Below are 17,200 nucleotides of genomic sequence, written 5' to 3'. Positions count from 1 at the left end.
GTGGTAGCAAAAGATAGATTTCAAAAGTGAGAGCTGCAGGCAGCTCAGTGAATGTATCTCTTTCTCTTAGAAGAGAATCCTGAAGAGGGGAGAAAGTAAGCAACTCTGAAATTCTCAAGATACAGTTGGACTTGGGAATTTCCAAGTGAGTTACATTGGGAAAGAGCAATTCAGAGAGCAAGGGTTGGTTTAACTGGGGAAACTCCTCTTCGGACTGGTATTGGATCAATTTTTATTTGTGAGACTCACAGTTACTGTTACTGCTAACATTTTTGGAAAGTTCTGACAGGTCTGTAATGTAAGACCTTACTGACTGATATCTGAAAGAAATAACATTCCCTTTTTTAGTTGTTCATAACTATGTCCTTGTATTTTCCTCACTTGTTACTAATTTTGTTCAGAAATGTTAAGATATTAAAACATTAGGGTAAAAATATATCAAAGGCCAGTTACCTGTGAAAAGTACTTAGATTACAGCTAACAAACAATTCTCTTAAGAAAGCGGCTTGACAGTATTTGGTGACTGTACATCCAAAAAGGAACAGCTTTCAGGAAAACCATCATTCTAAACTCACCACTTTTTAAGGTGTAATATACACGTATAATTTTTATGTAGCATAGTATGTACAGTGTGTACACATATGCGTGTTTATATATTTATATCAATACATAAAACGACTGGTATAGAATACTGATGGCCAGTTATGTTGAAGACCAGTTTGAAGTGATATGCAAAAAAAAAAACACCACACCACAAAGCAACATTACATAATAACAGTAATATCATGATAGTTTTCTTTGCACAGTCACCTCTAGAAATCTGCTGTGAGTTCATTCAAAATGGACACTATGTTGATTACTCCAAATTTGCACTGAACTGCTTCACCATAAAATCTGTATCTCTGCTTTAAAAATACTGGGGAATATAGTTTTTTGTGTGCTTTGTCCTTAGTGATTATAGAGGTAGGCATCTGAGTTTACTTGAATGGAAGCTGCCATGTGCTTGTCACTCTAGAAATTAAGTTTCTTGCCCTTTGGTCTAAATACAGATTCAGAAACCTAATTGTTTTCACCCTTCTTTAAAGATCGTCATACCTAGGGTTTGATTTGGGTTGCTGTCTCTGAGTGATAACTAATATATTTAGTGGTCTGAATGAAGCTTCATTAACTAAATTAGGTTTACACTTTGATTTATATTGTGCACTTTTAGCTTCATTCGAGCATCTCATTTGTATTTCTCCGTTTAACCACCTAATGGGCTACAAAGTTCAAGAATTTGTCTATAATAGTTCCCAAATCTATTTTTAGGTCAATGCCCTGATGTTTGTTTTCCATTTAGTAGATATGCAGTGTCTCTTTTTTTGATCCAAACTCATTAGTCTACATTTATCTGCATTTGTCATCCACCAGCCAGGTACATTCATTATTTACATCTCTGTGTATTGCTTTGCTTTTCTGTTTGCTGTTCTTCCTAACCACAGCTCATATAGTAGTTGGAAATAATCCACAAACTCTCCAGATCACTGCCTTTTTCTGCTTTCAAGAAAAGAAACATTGAGTCCTGTACAATTTATGAGGTTATTTATGACAATATGGATGAATATTGGCAAATCACAAAATATTCATTAATTGCTATATGTTCATGAATTGTCAACCAGAAATTATTGCTCACCAGAAATCTGCGGAGAATGCATTAACCTCTCCAACATTTGCTATTCTTTAGTTGTTTTTTTTTGTTGTTTTGTTTTAGTTCCTAAAATGATTGTCATCCTATCACAGAAAAGAACTCAGCATGATGTGTCTGAGACAAGTAAGCAGACATCTCAAATCTCAGTAACCCCACTTGAAGTGACTGCTTCAGTGTAGTTGCTTATCTGATGAGGAATGGAATTCTCTCATTAGTGAGACTGTATCCCTATGCATTTAAATATATACTACTATTCAGGTGAATGAACAGAAACATGAATACTTTCTGAATGGCTACACGAGTGAACATTTATTTTACCATATGCCTGCTCACACATCACTTCATCATTCATTTTGTAATCAGTTTTTGACTACATAATTCAACTGAATCATATTTTACTGTTTGCAGAGGCATAGAACTCTGATTATAAATCAGTCTCACCTTTTAGATATCAGCCCTGTACAAAGCTTTTTGTGTTTGGGTTTCTATCCTTGTTCTTTATCACTGCACTCCACTCAGTCTGATCCAAAAAACAACGTAAAAACCACTGGTGATCTAAAACTGTGTTTTTGTACTGCTTTCCTACAGTATTATATTGCTTAAATAGTGTTGTGGGTATGGGGTGTTTGTGTTTAACTTCTGCTTTCTTCTCCTTTTTTATAAGGAGGAAAGGCCTGACTCCTCAGCTGACTATGCTGCCAACTTGGCAGTTTGCAAAAACTTACAGTTCAGAGTGGTGTTTCTGATACTGAAGTTAACCCATTCTTAGCAAAGTCTCGCATGTATGATTTATGTGGCATTATCTAGAAATTCACAAGACAGCATTATGGTAAGTAAGTCTTGGAGACAGCAAAGTCCACCTCTCACTCAACAAAGATGGACTGATACAAGCAATAGTAAAAAGAATGTATGGAAGTTATCTAAAACTTGAAACTTTTTTGTTTACATGTTGAAGTCACGTATTTTCTAAAGCAGTTTTACAAATACTGCAAATACACTTTGTGCACACTAAGTTATTAATGGAAAAAAAAAGGACTGTGTAAATGAATGAACTGGGAAAAGAGCGCTAGTTCTGAGCCATTTCAGGGATTTTTTTCGTGCTGAATGATGAAGGGAATAAACACAATAATTCCAAAAGACTTGGCAGACAGACCAGGTCTGCACAGACTGAAGGCTCAAGAATAAATGAGCCACGATTGTTACCAAAAAATGCAAACCACACAAGTAAGATCAACTGTTAGTAAGTTGTTCTGACCCTAGTCACTCTGTTATCCTTGTGCAAAACCTCCATTATAAGCTGAATGATGGGTTCTCTTTCTCATATATTGGAAACACATTGATTGTGCCTTAAAAAAATAAAAAATAAAAACCAACCCTCAGTCAGCCTAAAATATTACGAGCCATTTTCTACTTCTTTGTTCACATGAAATCCTTTCTGATTCTGCAATATGCATTTTCCTTGCATACTGTAATTGCATAAATAATTTCTTAGGGAAAAAGCTGAAGTATAATTTTAACTTTATTTAAGCAAGCATTTTAATATAATACATTTAATCTAGAAGGCAGTTAGATCCAAGCAACTTTGATAAAGTGATATTGATTTGTTCAACTGCCCTAAGCAAAATGGATAGTATAATTTCTCTCGTTGATTAGTAAATGCTCTGGCTTTATTTTTTAAATAGTTGACAGAATGTTTGGGGGAAACGGACAATTACTTATCTTTTGAGAATAGCAGCATTAATTTAAACTTGTTTAAATTTATTTTGGTTACATTTAGAACTATGATCACTGCAAAGCTTTGTACATTGACAGAATGTAGGGATGAAGTTTCCTAAAAATTTGGTAGTTCCTTTTTACAGAATATAAAAGTTATTTTAGAAAGAACTAACAACTGTGAATTATACACAGTGGTGTCTATAACATTCATACAAAAAATTAAAAGTAAATGTGAAATTTATGAAAAAACAGTCATTCATTGTTCCTCAAAACTGAATGGAATCATTAAATTGCTGCTGGAACATTCTCAGCAGGCTTCAAACGTACTTTTCAATTATATGAGCGTCATTCACCATCTGTCAGCGCCCATATCTGGTCATTTATCTATATGATGACTCACTGCAGGGTGCTATCAGTATCACCATTACTTTATTTAATGAGTGCCCTGTCTATTTGCACCCCCCTTGACAGCTTGTGTCCATATCATTCATTCATTGTCAGCCTACCATCAGCATAGCGGGAAAGGCATCTCTGGCTGCTGCCTCATGACAGCCTGGTGCCATGGGTAACATCTGTTCTGCATTGTCCCATCACTGTTGTGTCTGTTCTCATTGCAGCACCAGCGACTGCAAAACTACTGCAGCTGATGCTGTCACAGTATTTCTCCCACAGAAAGTGATGTTTCTTTTGATCTTGAGTAAAGACAACCATTTGGCACAGGGGAGGAAGAAAAAGAGATACTGATTCACATAGATCCTCTCTGTGGAAAATGTCAAGGAAGTTCTGGTGCAAGGTAAAAATGAATGGCACTCCCTCATTCCTCGAGTAGTTCAAATTGTTTCACATGGGAGAGGATTCCTCCTCTTGCTCCTCCAGTGCAGGGTATCTGGGGTTTGCTTACACTGTGGAGCAGAATTCATACCTGAGAATATTATGGATCACATAATGCTGAAACAGAGAAAGTAAATTGCAACAACGAACACAGGCAGGATGTCTGTAGAGAGGTTAGAAACTGGACTTCATGGGCAGAAGTGCAAGGGTTGTAGATAGTTTTTGAAAAGTAACTTTTGCTATTAATCATTGTAATTTCAAATTGTATCAACTCATGTAATCAAAATTCTCACAATGAATCAGCACAAATCAGTACGAAGTCATTAGACAGGCACCTAGTGTATCTTTCCTGGTAATCTTGCAGTGGTATGCCATCTCTTTTCCCTAGCCACCCAAACCTAGGAAAATTGAGAAATAATTTTCTTTGAAGTCTGTTCTACTCTCTTTCTAAACCATATGTGAGTAATCATTCTGGATGCAGTTACACAAAGGCTCTTCTGTGTGATGGGAACCTCCTGGCAATACATATATATATATATGTATTATATATATATATAATACATATATATATATGTATTATTCCCAAATGGAATTGTTAATTGTGGAACAAGGTCTTCTAGCTCCAGTAGTCTCTAACTATTCATTTTCAGGATAAACTTTCAAGTTTCCAGTGGGGCAGATAGAAGAAAGGCAGTTTGGTGTTCTTTTTTTAAGAAAAGTAAAGAAAAGAATACTCATTTGAAATGAACTTTTATTTGGTTGCTTACATTTTACAGTGGCATAAAATAATGTTTATAGATGTGTTATTCATTGAATGTATTGTTTAAAAATGCATAAAGATGGGGGGTCAGCTCTATAAATGTTAATTTAACTGGTAGAATGAAATAGAATGTAAAACTTAATGAGAAAGGCCTATCTGAAGTGGGAATAAAAGAAGAATTTTTACAACTTGCAGTGGTATAGGTGTGTAGGTGGTAAGATTTAACCCTGCTGATGGGAGAGGTTAATATCATTCTCATTAATAAGGAAGAATAATAAGGATAATAGCATGACATATGTGTAGATCCCCTTCTGTTTGCACTCAGATTGTCATAAATTATGACTCTCTGGCATTGGGTTAATCAAAGTCCACAGACCCCAGGAGAAGACTTTCAGGACTTTTCCTGTCCTGGCTTGTTTCCTGCCTCTATGGCAGGAAGAGTCACCTTGGAGTGTGAATGATCTCACTGTATTGCCTCAGCATCCTCCTGCAAATGAAGGAGCAAGCAAATAAAAATCTTTTTCTTCTCGGTTATTTTAAACTAGATACTCAAAAACCTAAGTGCCTAAAATATAGGAAGCAATTAGTATTCCAGGAGGGGATGTCATGAACACAATACTTTACCTTATATAAATGAAGTAGTTAATAAATATAGATGAGGAGATACAGTTAAGATATACAGAAGAAATGTAAGAGATTAATGTATGATAATAAATTTCCCTTGAAGTAAGGAACTATAGCCAAGGAAGGAAGAGTTGTCCCAATATTATTAGATAGACAAATATGGATCACAATTACTGGCAGAGTCTAAAAGTGGAAAATTCCATCCATCCTTAAGTGATCATATCTGCGGTATTTAGCTGGTATTAATAACTGACACACGTAGATAGTCAAAATGGAAACTGCCCCACCAAACTGCAAATATCGATGTCAGTATGAGTATAAGAGTACATTCAGTGAGAAAATCCACAGAGAAGACATGGAAAAAAAAAATAATCCAAACCCCTCTCATTGCCAGTTTCAGCCCAAAATTGGTTTTCAGAAATCTTATCCCTGCTGTAACAAAAGTAGAAATTAAAAGGGAAAAAAAAAAGTCATCCTGGCAGCCCAGATGTAACCTAGGCAACTTGAGAAATGTACGAGAAAACATGCACAGAATACACCTGTGTGTGCATTCTTGTAAGTACATGAAATAAAAATTACTTATTTCCTTCAAATAAACAGAACAACCAGTTTTGAAGCATCTGTTACATGTTGTTTTACAAAACTGGCAAATAAAGCAGCATTTTTAATGCTCCCATAATTTAAGCAAATATAAATGTAATTGCCTTGAATGAGCTGAGATTTCCTTGGAGTACTCTAAGCAAATACATTCTTTTTTCTAGCTAAGATGCAAACGAAAGTAACTCTTGCTCAATAATAAATAAAACAGACTAGTTAATCAATTGCTTTCTAATTTCTTAGGTTTTGTATTTCTTTTAAATTCCTAACAGAGTAAACCAAACCAAAACCAAAGGCATATTAAAACATCTATACTAGCTTTGTGTATTCATTATTGTTGTAAGGAACAGTAATTTAAAAAAAAAAAAAAAAAGGATTATGCAATTGTGTCCTGATTTTGAAAAATTAACTCCATTAAATTCTTAAAAACGTTTATAACTAATGTCATAGCCACATGAATTGATGAACTGTAAATCTTAAAGTTTGGTGTGGTGGCACAGTAGCTGCATAGCTGCATGCCAAATTACCCATTTTGCAAGCTATTGCTGGTACGAATCCCTAGCCTAGAGCATCAGAAAGATGTTCTTCAAAATCATAAATACGAATAACCTTTCTGTTAGTAATCTAGCCAGCCTCTGATAATTTACTATTCTGCTAGGCAAGACAAAATCTAGAAGTTAATTAATGAAATGAAAATCAAATTATGCTCACTAAAATAGGGTATTTCCATAAAATCACCTATATTGACACTCAGTTTGTGTGCATTTAAGACAGGTATGGCCTGTCATGCTTCACAGTACGAAGCTATGCCTTTTAACAAAACATGTTATATCAAAAATCAAATGGAAGTGTGGGAACCATAAGAGAGAACAGAAATTATTTATAAAGTTCCTTTTAGCTAATTCAAGGACATACCTGAGATCTACTGCCTTTTTGTTGAAACACTGACTACTAATGGACAAAGATTAGTTTTTTCGGTCCTCTGCTTCAACATAGTTTTGGTGCAGAAATTTTAGTTAACATTGCACATCATTGAGAACTTAAATGCCAATATTGTGTAGGAGCTCCATCCCAGCTTAGTTTGTTTTTAAGTAGCCAGCTGATTTAGTCAAGAATTCAAGCTTTCTCAGTCAGGACGCTATTTTTCAGTAAAGTAGTAACCTATTGTTTAGTCCTAGTGTGATGTAGTCATGTCATTCATTTCTGACATTTTACAACTATTCTCTTAATTTATCAGAAATAGATGACATTGATTAGACAAGCATAGAGCTACCACAGAGTAAGGGTTATGTGTTAAAGAGCCAGTGCAAAGTCAGCCAGCAGCACGCTTGACATCTGGTGAGATTTCTTGGTATTTATTAAATATCAAATCATGACATTTAGGAAGGCAAAAGCACTTAACCCACTTCTAATAAGCTCTCAAGATACTATTGCCTATATGAGTAAAAGTAAGATAGCTGCAAATGTGTATGTATACACACATAAACACACTTATGCCAGAAGCTAGAAAATCACTAAGACGTACACTAGCTCCTGTATTATTTAGCATATTATTACTCATTTATAATCTTCTTTCTTCAAAAGTTCATAACATGTACAACAACGCATCAAATTTGCCCGTCCACACCACTTGGTTCTGGACTGCCTGCTGACACGTGATGTCCATACTGGACTTTGATTTTTTTTTTTTTGTGTAAGTATAGTCATACTCCCTTTTTAAAATTGCTAACAGACAATCTGAAAATAATCAGAAATAGTTCAGAATATTAAAAACATAAATAAAAACCAAAACAACAATTATTCTTTCATGTCTCTTTATGCACAAGCTTGCTTTTTTCAGGATTTATGTCGTCAGTCTTTCTAAAATGGTATTATTGCTCTGAAATGAGAGCATAACATTCATGTCAGAATATCAGCAATAGGCAGACAAGATTTTGACCTGATACATACTGAAAGTTCATTGAGGAGAGATATGGAGTGTCAGAATGATATGGTGGTAATGCACCTTGAGAAAGACCAATTTGCTTGTTTTTAGTTTTCTTTCTATTTTTTTATAAGTTTAATACAACTTGACTTTTGAAATTATTTCTAGCTTAGGAGTGTGCTATATCAACCAAGAGACATTGTTATACCTGAACAAAACATGTAATGCAAAGAAAATGTATCACAAATAATTTGTTCTGGATATATAATGTATTATTCTTACCATGGACAATTTTTCAACTCTAGTGTTGCTTGTGAATATTTGCTTGTAATTCCCAATGATATGTATTCTTTACTGATATGTAGCTACTGCTTGGAATTATTAAGGTGCTACGCAAAAATATGAGTAGGAAAAAAAAAGATATACAATAAGGAAATGGGCAGAGGCTGTTTTTTTATTCTTAGATGAAGAAAGCTGTCTTGAGAGCTCTGTCAGGAGTTGACTTGCCAGAGACAGCTTTTGCAATTCTGAAGACCTTTTGCATATGTTAGACCAGTGGGCAAAACAAAACCAGGCTTGCCTTCATTATAGCTTTTTTTTTTTTTTCAATACCCTTTAAACAAATAAGAAATGGGGATTTCAACCAAAGCAATGGTAAAAAGCAAGCTTGGAAAAGACAGCATCTAATTCTTGTGATTGTCAAATATTAGTGGGAGCTGGTAAACATATCATGGCTGGTAAGCTAATAATGTCTTTCCATAGTCCATCAAAGTACAATCAAAGGTGAGTAGACTTTTGTGAAATTCTGGGACAGTCTCTGAGAGTGTCAACGATGCTTTTAAAGGTGGACACAGATCAGATTGTAGTATGTGTATGCTGGACAGGAGAGCCAATAGAGACTAGAAACTAAGAAAATGCACTTTTCAATATGTAATGTGCCAGTTAACAGGTTTGTATTCAGGTCTTTGGGCTGGCAACTCTGCTGTGATACTCTTTAGCTGCTAACTGAAGTCACCATTGGTACTGGTTATGAAGCCTCACTGTTGATTTGGACTCTAGGAGGGGACAAGACTGCATGAAACTAGTCCCTGAAAGAGATTAGAACCATCTTCAGGAGTAACAGATCAGATCTCCCTGATTTAGTGGCTGTTGGTTAGTATTCATTGGATGATGGTGATTCCTAGAGGGCAGTGCCCTGGAGTTTCAGGAGTCTCTGGTATGGCTACAGGTAGCTTTTGTGATGAGTCTGGCTCTGTCAGGAGCAAGTCACAGAAATCAGACATAGTAAACTCTCACATTTCAAATGGCATTAAAGGCAATATAGAAGATTTTTGGCTGTGCTGAGACATTACCTATTCAGTGCCATCACCCCAGATTTAAAAGCTGATCATCAAAAGCAAGTGAGATAGAACAGATGAAAAATAAAGTCACAAGATTCTTTAGTCCAATCTTAACTGCAAGATTTATCATTGTCCACAGGGCATTGCAAAAATATTAGCAAATCTCACAGAAAGATTAATAGATACCCAGTAATAAACTTAGTCTCCACATTATACATAAAATTAAACATGAAGTTTCCTCATGAGATTCAGATTATTATTTAAGTACTTGAATTATTATTGCTTTAGTGTTTCAATTTTGCAAATTTTCTGTTTATGCTTTGGCTTTAAATGAGATCAAAATTGTTCAGAATTGTCTTGGCGTCCTTAAGGTTCATAAAATGCTCAGAGCTGTTTTTCCATGCCACGATGGGTATGAGCGCTCGTTCTCCAGCATCTGCATGCCTCGCTCCTCACAGCAGAGGAGCCAGAAGCCCCTTGAAGTCCTTTGCTTCATTTCACACAGCTATTTTCTGAGCAAATTACCATCCCAACAATTCTGAGTGCAGTCCTGCTGCTGTTATGGCAACCACTAAATGGTCCCAGAGTCAAATGAAACCAGTGCTTAGAGCAAAAATAATAGAATAGGAAGAGTTCAGGGCTATGCTTCCCAGAGTGCAACCCACAGACAACTCAGGCATCCTACACAGTGTGCAAGCAGAGTAAAGCACCTCACGAGTCCCAGCGTGGTAATACAATTATTTATACATTATCCAAAACTTACTCTTGAACATATGCACAGCTCAGAACTTTGGATCCGTCTCTGTTTTGTATATGCAGACCTGATGCCATGTTTGGAAATAACCTGAGTTGTTCTTTTATTCTGAAATGTGGTAGTAACAAAACCAGCTTTTTACATTTTGTCCTCTGTTTGAAGAGCTCAGGGTAAGGCAAGTGGCATGTATTTGTATATATATTGGTCAGAGGACTAAGTCATCCTTCAGGCTCCTGACGTGGTTTGGTAGACGTGCAGCATGTGGCTAGAGCACCCTGTCACCAAGAAAGGCTCTCCATCCAGTTTTTCATCCTGAGGTAGCAAGGAAGTCTGAGAGATTTCCTAGGAAGGCTGGAAGTGAGCAAAGAGGATAATCTATGTGCTTTAGAGAGATGTCAAACTGTCCTTTTCTAATTTAGAGAGGCTTGTGATCTTGTGTCACCAGAGGTGTAGCAGCTTCATGACTACAAAAAGGGAGAAATATTTCTCTTTCCCATAGACTGAACTAGCAAATAACGAATGTTAGTATGACACGATGGATTCAATGGATATGTTTAATCCCATTGCTAAAACACATTTGATAACTTCTGACAAGAAACATCCATTAACTGCTCTTCCTACCCTTAGGTCATTTCTTTCTGATGGCTTTAATTAGACTTTTAAAAATGCACCAATCTTATTGCATGACATTTTCTGTGAAATTCCTATGTGAACAGAATTTTAGCAAATGCTTAAAGATAATTCATCTTGTTTGAAACTTTATGAATAAAACAAACAAGTAGAGATATCAGGGAAATGGAAAAAAAAAGACAAAATTATGTAAGCAACCTTATTTCATAATTGACAGATTTCCTACAAGCAAAGTGATCAGTAGAATGGTGTTTTCCAGAGGATCTTAAGTTTATGTATGGAAAGGGCCTCGCAAAACGTGTCAAGCAGTGAGAGCAGTCATGAATTTCTGCATGTTCACTGAGATCTGACAATTGACTAAGATGCTCCTTATTTGTCCTCTAGGTGCTACTTTTTGGGAATGTACTTTGCAAGTATTACCCGGAGTAGAAATTCCCCCAAAGTTATGGTGTGTAGCTATTAGTAATGAAGTAACTGGTAACTTCTTATGAGATAATAGAGTTGAAGGTATCTGCCTGTCAATATTCGTCCCCTTTTCCTATGGATGCGAGTTATCCACATCATGGAATATTTGTTTGAAGAGTTAGAATAAAAATAAAATGATACATAAATAAGCAAAAATGACAAGAATAAACAACAAAAAACCACAAAACAACACACTACAACAAAGTGATAAACTACAATACTTGCTTTTCATTCAAGGTTTCATGAATATGCTCAGATTTTATCGTGCTTACTGTTGTTTATGGCTCTTATGCTGATTAGCAGATGCTTAAAATCTCTAAAGGTTTGGACTGCATGACTAATTACTTAGTATATGTCCCAGACTGAAGAGAAGCTGGAAATACAAGATTTGTGCTAGGCACCAGTCAGGCCTTATAACAGAAAGCACATGAGGTTTTCCAAAATATCAGTCTTTGATTGTATAAGTTTTTTTTGTTTGTTTGTAATAAAGAGTTCAAGACCTGGTCACATTCCCTTCTTCAATCCCTCATATTTCAACATCTGCTGAAACTGATAATGTTTTGATACAAGCTTTTAACTGAATAAAATCTTCAGGAGAAATGCTGGAGAGAAATCAAAGTAGCAGCTATACTTGTAAACAGCAAAGCTGTTCGCTGTGTTAAATAGTGTTTATATAATGTTTATGTGCAGTTTGACACTGATGCATAATGGCTATCTTACCTAAAAACACAACCAAAGAAACAACTCATTTAAGATGGAAACTTCAGTAAGTACCTTTGTCATATGGTTGAGAAATGTTTTATTTGGTAATGACTCCATTTTTTTTATGGACACCTTCTGTCTTTTAAAATAAATACATCACAAATCACTATCAATTGGCTAATCTCAGGGAGGAAATCTTTCTTAACTTTCTTAATCTTTTCTTATGCTTTAGAGATGTTTCAGTGTATCTATAAGTGGGAACTCCTGTGCAAATGTATATAAAGCACAGGAGAAGCACTATCGCAGTCTGAATTTCCTATTTTATAATTTTTTTACCTATTTAAACTAGCATTTGCCTTGAATAATGAACAGAAGCACCTCTCTTAAGCTAGTGTTTCTAATGCTGTTATTGAATAATCATAGTTCATGTATTGCTCTGTTATATCCTATTTACCATTGCTTTTTACAGAGTAGGTTATTCCTGTCAGTCCAACTTGGCACAACTACTGTTAAAACTAGGCCCATGCTGTTTAGAGCTCCTTTGCTCATCTTGATTAAATCACTTCTACCTATTTTCAGTTCTACATTGTCTAACACCTTAAGTCTTAAAAAAAAAAAAAAAAAAAACTTAAGAGCGTAGGGTGGATCTGCATGCTGGAGGTTACTGCTCCAAAGGTTCTTTGAAGGCAAGGGTCATACCAGATGTGCTAGAGGCAGATTGATTAAATCCTGCTGGAAGAAGTTGGAAGTTCAACTAGTCAGATTTTCCTCTCAAAAGATCTCCCCACCCATTAGGGCTTTGGGTAGCAGTAATATCAAGATCATGACTGATGAGCTCTTTTAATGACACAGAGGTAGAACCTTTGCATGGACTATTTTGTGCAGAGTCCTCCTAACACTTAATGGTAAGATTTGGAGTACTGTCAAAAAAAAGGAGTGTCAGACTTTGTCTGCTGTGTATGTTCTTGCAAGCATGAGAGAAATGGAAGGGAAATACATTTTATTAGCCAGTAGCTGAGTATTAAAATCTTCCTCAGGCTGTAGAGATATGGACTAATGTTGGACTTTTCACTTTAAAGGGTTGACTTTATATTTTTAACATCTAATCGTCCTAATGAATCTTGAAGATACTACATGCAGCTATCCTCATTTATTTCTTAATGAATTTTTATGGTTGTCTTACCAGTAAGCTGGAACCATTCTTGATCGAGTTAGTTTGTATTTAAAAACATACTAGAAGTAATGAGTAAGCAGTACTTAAAATCAGAAACCTTAACTTAACAAGACTTAGGTGGCATTCTGTATTATATTTTATGTCTGATTTTTATGGTGGCTCAAGTTTTCTACTACACTCCATCTTGATGAAAAAGGGCATTGCTCATACCTAGTGACATTGCTGCCTGCTTAGCTTTACTTCTGCATTGAAATCAAATGCTTTCTGCCTGTATTTCAGAGAAAGAAACAGGCCATTCAAATGCACAGGAATGGATTCAAAAACTACAATGGTTAAAGGGATCTTTCACTTAGAGGACAAATCTGTTTTTGTGTGTTTGTATGTTCATTATTTGTTATTTTTTTTATTTTTTTCCCCAGAAAAGAGGAATGGAAGCTGTTATGGCTTTTGATGTCAAGTTTAATGCACAATTGCATGCTTAGTGACAAATCGGCAGTTTGATAAGAGAAATAAATGTTAATATATATAACTCATTTTTTCATTTGATTTGAATCCTCTGTATTGCCACGTGTCTTATATTATATATGGTATAAGGTCTGTGTATATAACTATTTTTAAGAATTTGTACTTCGTAGGTTAGTTCAATATTGGGTTCAATAGTAGTAGTAAATGTGAACATCCGTTTAACTCAAGGGAAGTGTTGGTTTAATATCTAAGAAATGTTAAACCGCTTGTCATTTAGAAAGAAAAACTGAACAAAGTTCTGGCTCAGCAGCAGCTGTTGCTTGTCTCTGGAGTTGCTTTCTTATTAGGCAGGCCTAGTAATGGTATTTTGTGTGTGCTTAAATTTTCAATATTTTTAAAATTTAAAGGTATTTTGATTTTTTTGGGGAGTAGATGCATAAGAAATTAAATGGTCAAAAAGTTGAAAATGGTCATTAGTATAGGTGTTTGAAATGAGTGGTATAAATCTATTAGTGTTTAGGCCTCTGCCTGCTCAGAATTTGCCTATATGCAAATTTCAAAATTGAGCTAGCTGAATCATGGCAAAATTCACTGTCCTTCTGCTGCCTTAGTGTATTGTTTCTTCCACAGGGTCAGTCATCAATGTGAAGTCTGTGAAAATGCATGTGAATCACAAAAGTGTTGGGTTTTTAGATACCAGGGAGATTTCTTTCCATTTTGTTAAAGAAGTTTGTATGTGAACTGTTGAACAATTCAGTGCATCAGTCAGTACATAGTAAAGACTACTGGAAATGTGGAATGGGTCACAAGCAGTAGGAAAGACTGAAATTACAATTAGTAATTCAGTAAATACTTGTATATGAGTTCCAAGCTTATGATTTTTTGATGCAGGAATAAAATTTCTTTACTACTCATACGAGTATAAACAAAGTATTTGAGAAATGACAGACTTGAAACAGACTCAAATGTTAGAAATGAAAGCAATGGTGGCAATAATGACTTCCTTTTATAAAAAGGCCACTGCCATTTTCAGACCTGCATGCTTTCCTGGAAACTCTCTTCATTAGCCTTTTTTATATTTTTTTCTGCCCTTTGTCTCATCGTGCTTTATTATTTAACACATTTCTAATTCTAACAAGTAGATGGCATCAAAATTCACCTTAATGTTTCTCCAGAAATAAATATAAGACATGACAAAATCTTTATGTGGATTTAAAATCTAAGAGAAGTGAGAGTGAGGTGCACAAGTAGTAAGGCTAATGTACAATCAAAGCGAGAAAATATAGGAAATGTAGAGAGCAAAGAGGCACCATTGTTTACATACATTTTAGGAAAATATTTTAATCCTCTTTTCAAAGTGTCACATTGTTAAAGAAGTGACACTTCTCTAGTTCTGATGTAGCTAAACTTTAATAATGAAATGAATGACAGAAAACAAAGTGCATTGGGTTTCTTGTCAAGCTGGCATACAGCTTCTCTCTATTTTTTTCTTCTAAGAGGAACCAGCTATAAGCCTGATTACTTATGAGTTCCTCTCTCATCCCAATATAGTACGAATAAAAAGTGAGTAAACAGCTGTTACGGTCATAAGAATCTAGCAATATTCTACCCTAACAGGTGGTGAAAAGGTCTGGGGATGTTTATGAAAGCTGGAGCATATCAGGGTATCAGTAGCAGCTTATAAAACAGTAGCAAAGGCAGACAAGGCATGATAATCAGCATGTCTCTACTGCATGTAGTGGTAAGTCATTGCTGCTTCGTGCTGTCTTGACTGGCATCTTAATTTTCTTCATGTAGTGGATTTAACTTAGGTAGTTTAGAAAAATACCTGACACCAAAAGAAATCCAAAGCTCACTGTGCTATTAGTGCATCAGATCAAGTCAGGAGTTGCGAAGTGTTTTACTTGCTGTTAACTGGAGATTTTTAGGCATGCCACATGATGCACGTGACATCTGCAACTTGACAGTGTTAGACAGCAAAAGAACAAAAGCACCCCTCATCCCAGTCCTGAAACAGATATTTCTGATAAGTTAATTCAGCATTAAGTATTTTTTTAATGCTATATAAAATAGACACTATTAGAGAAAAGGGAATTATTATTATTATATCTTTTTAAACACCAATCACTAATATACTGGAGCATGTACCAGAGTATCTATGTATGTATGGTCTCCAGCAAAGATTGCTGCTTCAAAGGCAGCCTTGCACCTCAGGGTATGCTGAGCTTCTTCTGTTATCATAAGGAAACCAGAAACATATCAAAATGATTGTCATTGAAGCTAGCAGGTGTCAGGGGACAGCTAAAAGAAACCTCCTACTGCTTGGAAGCCACATCACATTGAAAATGTTTGAGTTTCAACTTATGTGCAGGCAGGTAAAGCAATGACAAATTGCCATTATTACTGTCTTGTTTCAGATAAATTTGATTTAAAAAAATCAAAGTGCTCCAACCAAATAAATACTATAGTATTAATTTGTAAATAGGTATCTATTTGTCAATAGTTGTTGCAGAAAGGTTATTGAGGCAATGTCACATGAGAAAAAATGTCATGGGTGGATCTGTAGGTGATGGCATGCACTGGGACTGGTTTCATGGTTTTCACTGGGACTTGCTCAGTCTCCCAAGGTGGTTGTTGCTTATGAGGCTATTAGCACTGGTTGGAGTATGCTAACCAGGTGCAAGCATAGCATCCTGTTTATCTGTTAAGTTCCTGTGTTCATGTATCCTTGCATAATATTTATGAAGTATTTCAGTGTTTTTCTACCATGTTTTGCACTGTGTTTATCTTTCTGTCACACAAACAAATATGGAAAACAGTAGGTAAAGGAAAGCGAAGGAAAGGAGGGCGATGTCCTACCGGTGGTAGTCACTTCCCATGAGAACCACCACAAGAACACCAGGGTTTTGCAGGTGCAAGATCATCTGACCAACAGCTCAAGAACAACCACGTGGGATTATAAGGGTGTTGTTGTTACTTTTGCTTTATGTGAAGAGTTAGTGTTGGTTATACTGATTTCTTCCACTTGAGAAAGCTCTAAATGATAAGTGAAGAAATTTCTCTGTCCAGTCTAACTCACAGCACTTTAGTGCTCAGTGCTGTTTGATGGTTACTGCTGTCCACTTGCAGGGAAAAGCAAAGACAAGCTCTAAATCTAGAAATTTCATGTTTTTCTGTTAACTAGCTGTTTTTAAATAATTTTTTTTTTTGTTTTACTGGCAAATACTCCTGCCTGTAGACTCTATAGCATGTGGGAATGAAAAACTTCTGGATAATCAGTAGTTTAAGTAAGAGCAGGTAAGTAATAAATGAAATGTGAATAGAGGCATCTACTCTGAGATGCTTCCAGGCTAAAAGACAGATAAAATTGCTCAGAAAGATGCAGGAGATGTCGGTGGCTTTCTGTGTGTACAGATGAATGTCAGCATCAAGTTACAGAGAAAACGTATTACTCTCCAGGAGAGTGGCTATTTAGAACAATTTTTCAAGAAGGAAGTCTGGGAGTCTTTTTAATGGGGAGCAGGAGCCTGA

This window comes from Cygnus atratus, chromosome 4, assembly GCF_013377495.2.
Source record: "Cygnus atratus isolate AKBS03 ecotype Queensland, Australia chromosome 4, CAtr_DNAZoo_HiC_assembly, whole genome shotgun sequence".
Lineage (NCBI taxonomy): Eukaryota > Metazoa > Chordata > Aves > Anseriformes > Anatidae > Cygnus > Cygnus atratus.
The sequence above is the reverse complement of the archived record's forward strand: the minus strand, read 5'-3'. Positions refer to the sequence as shown.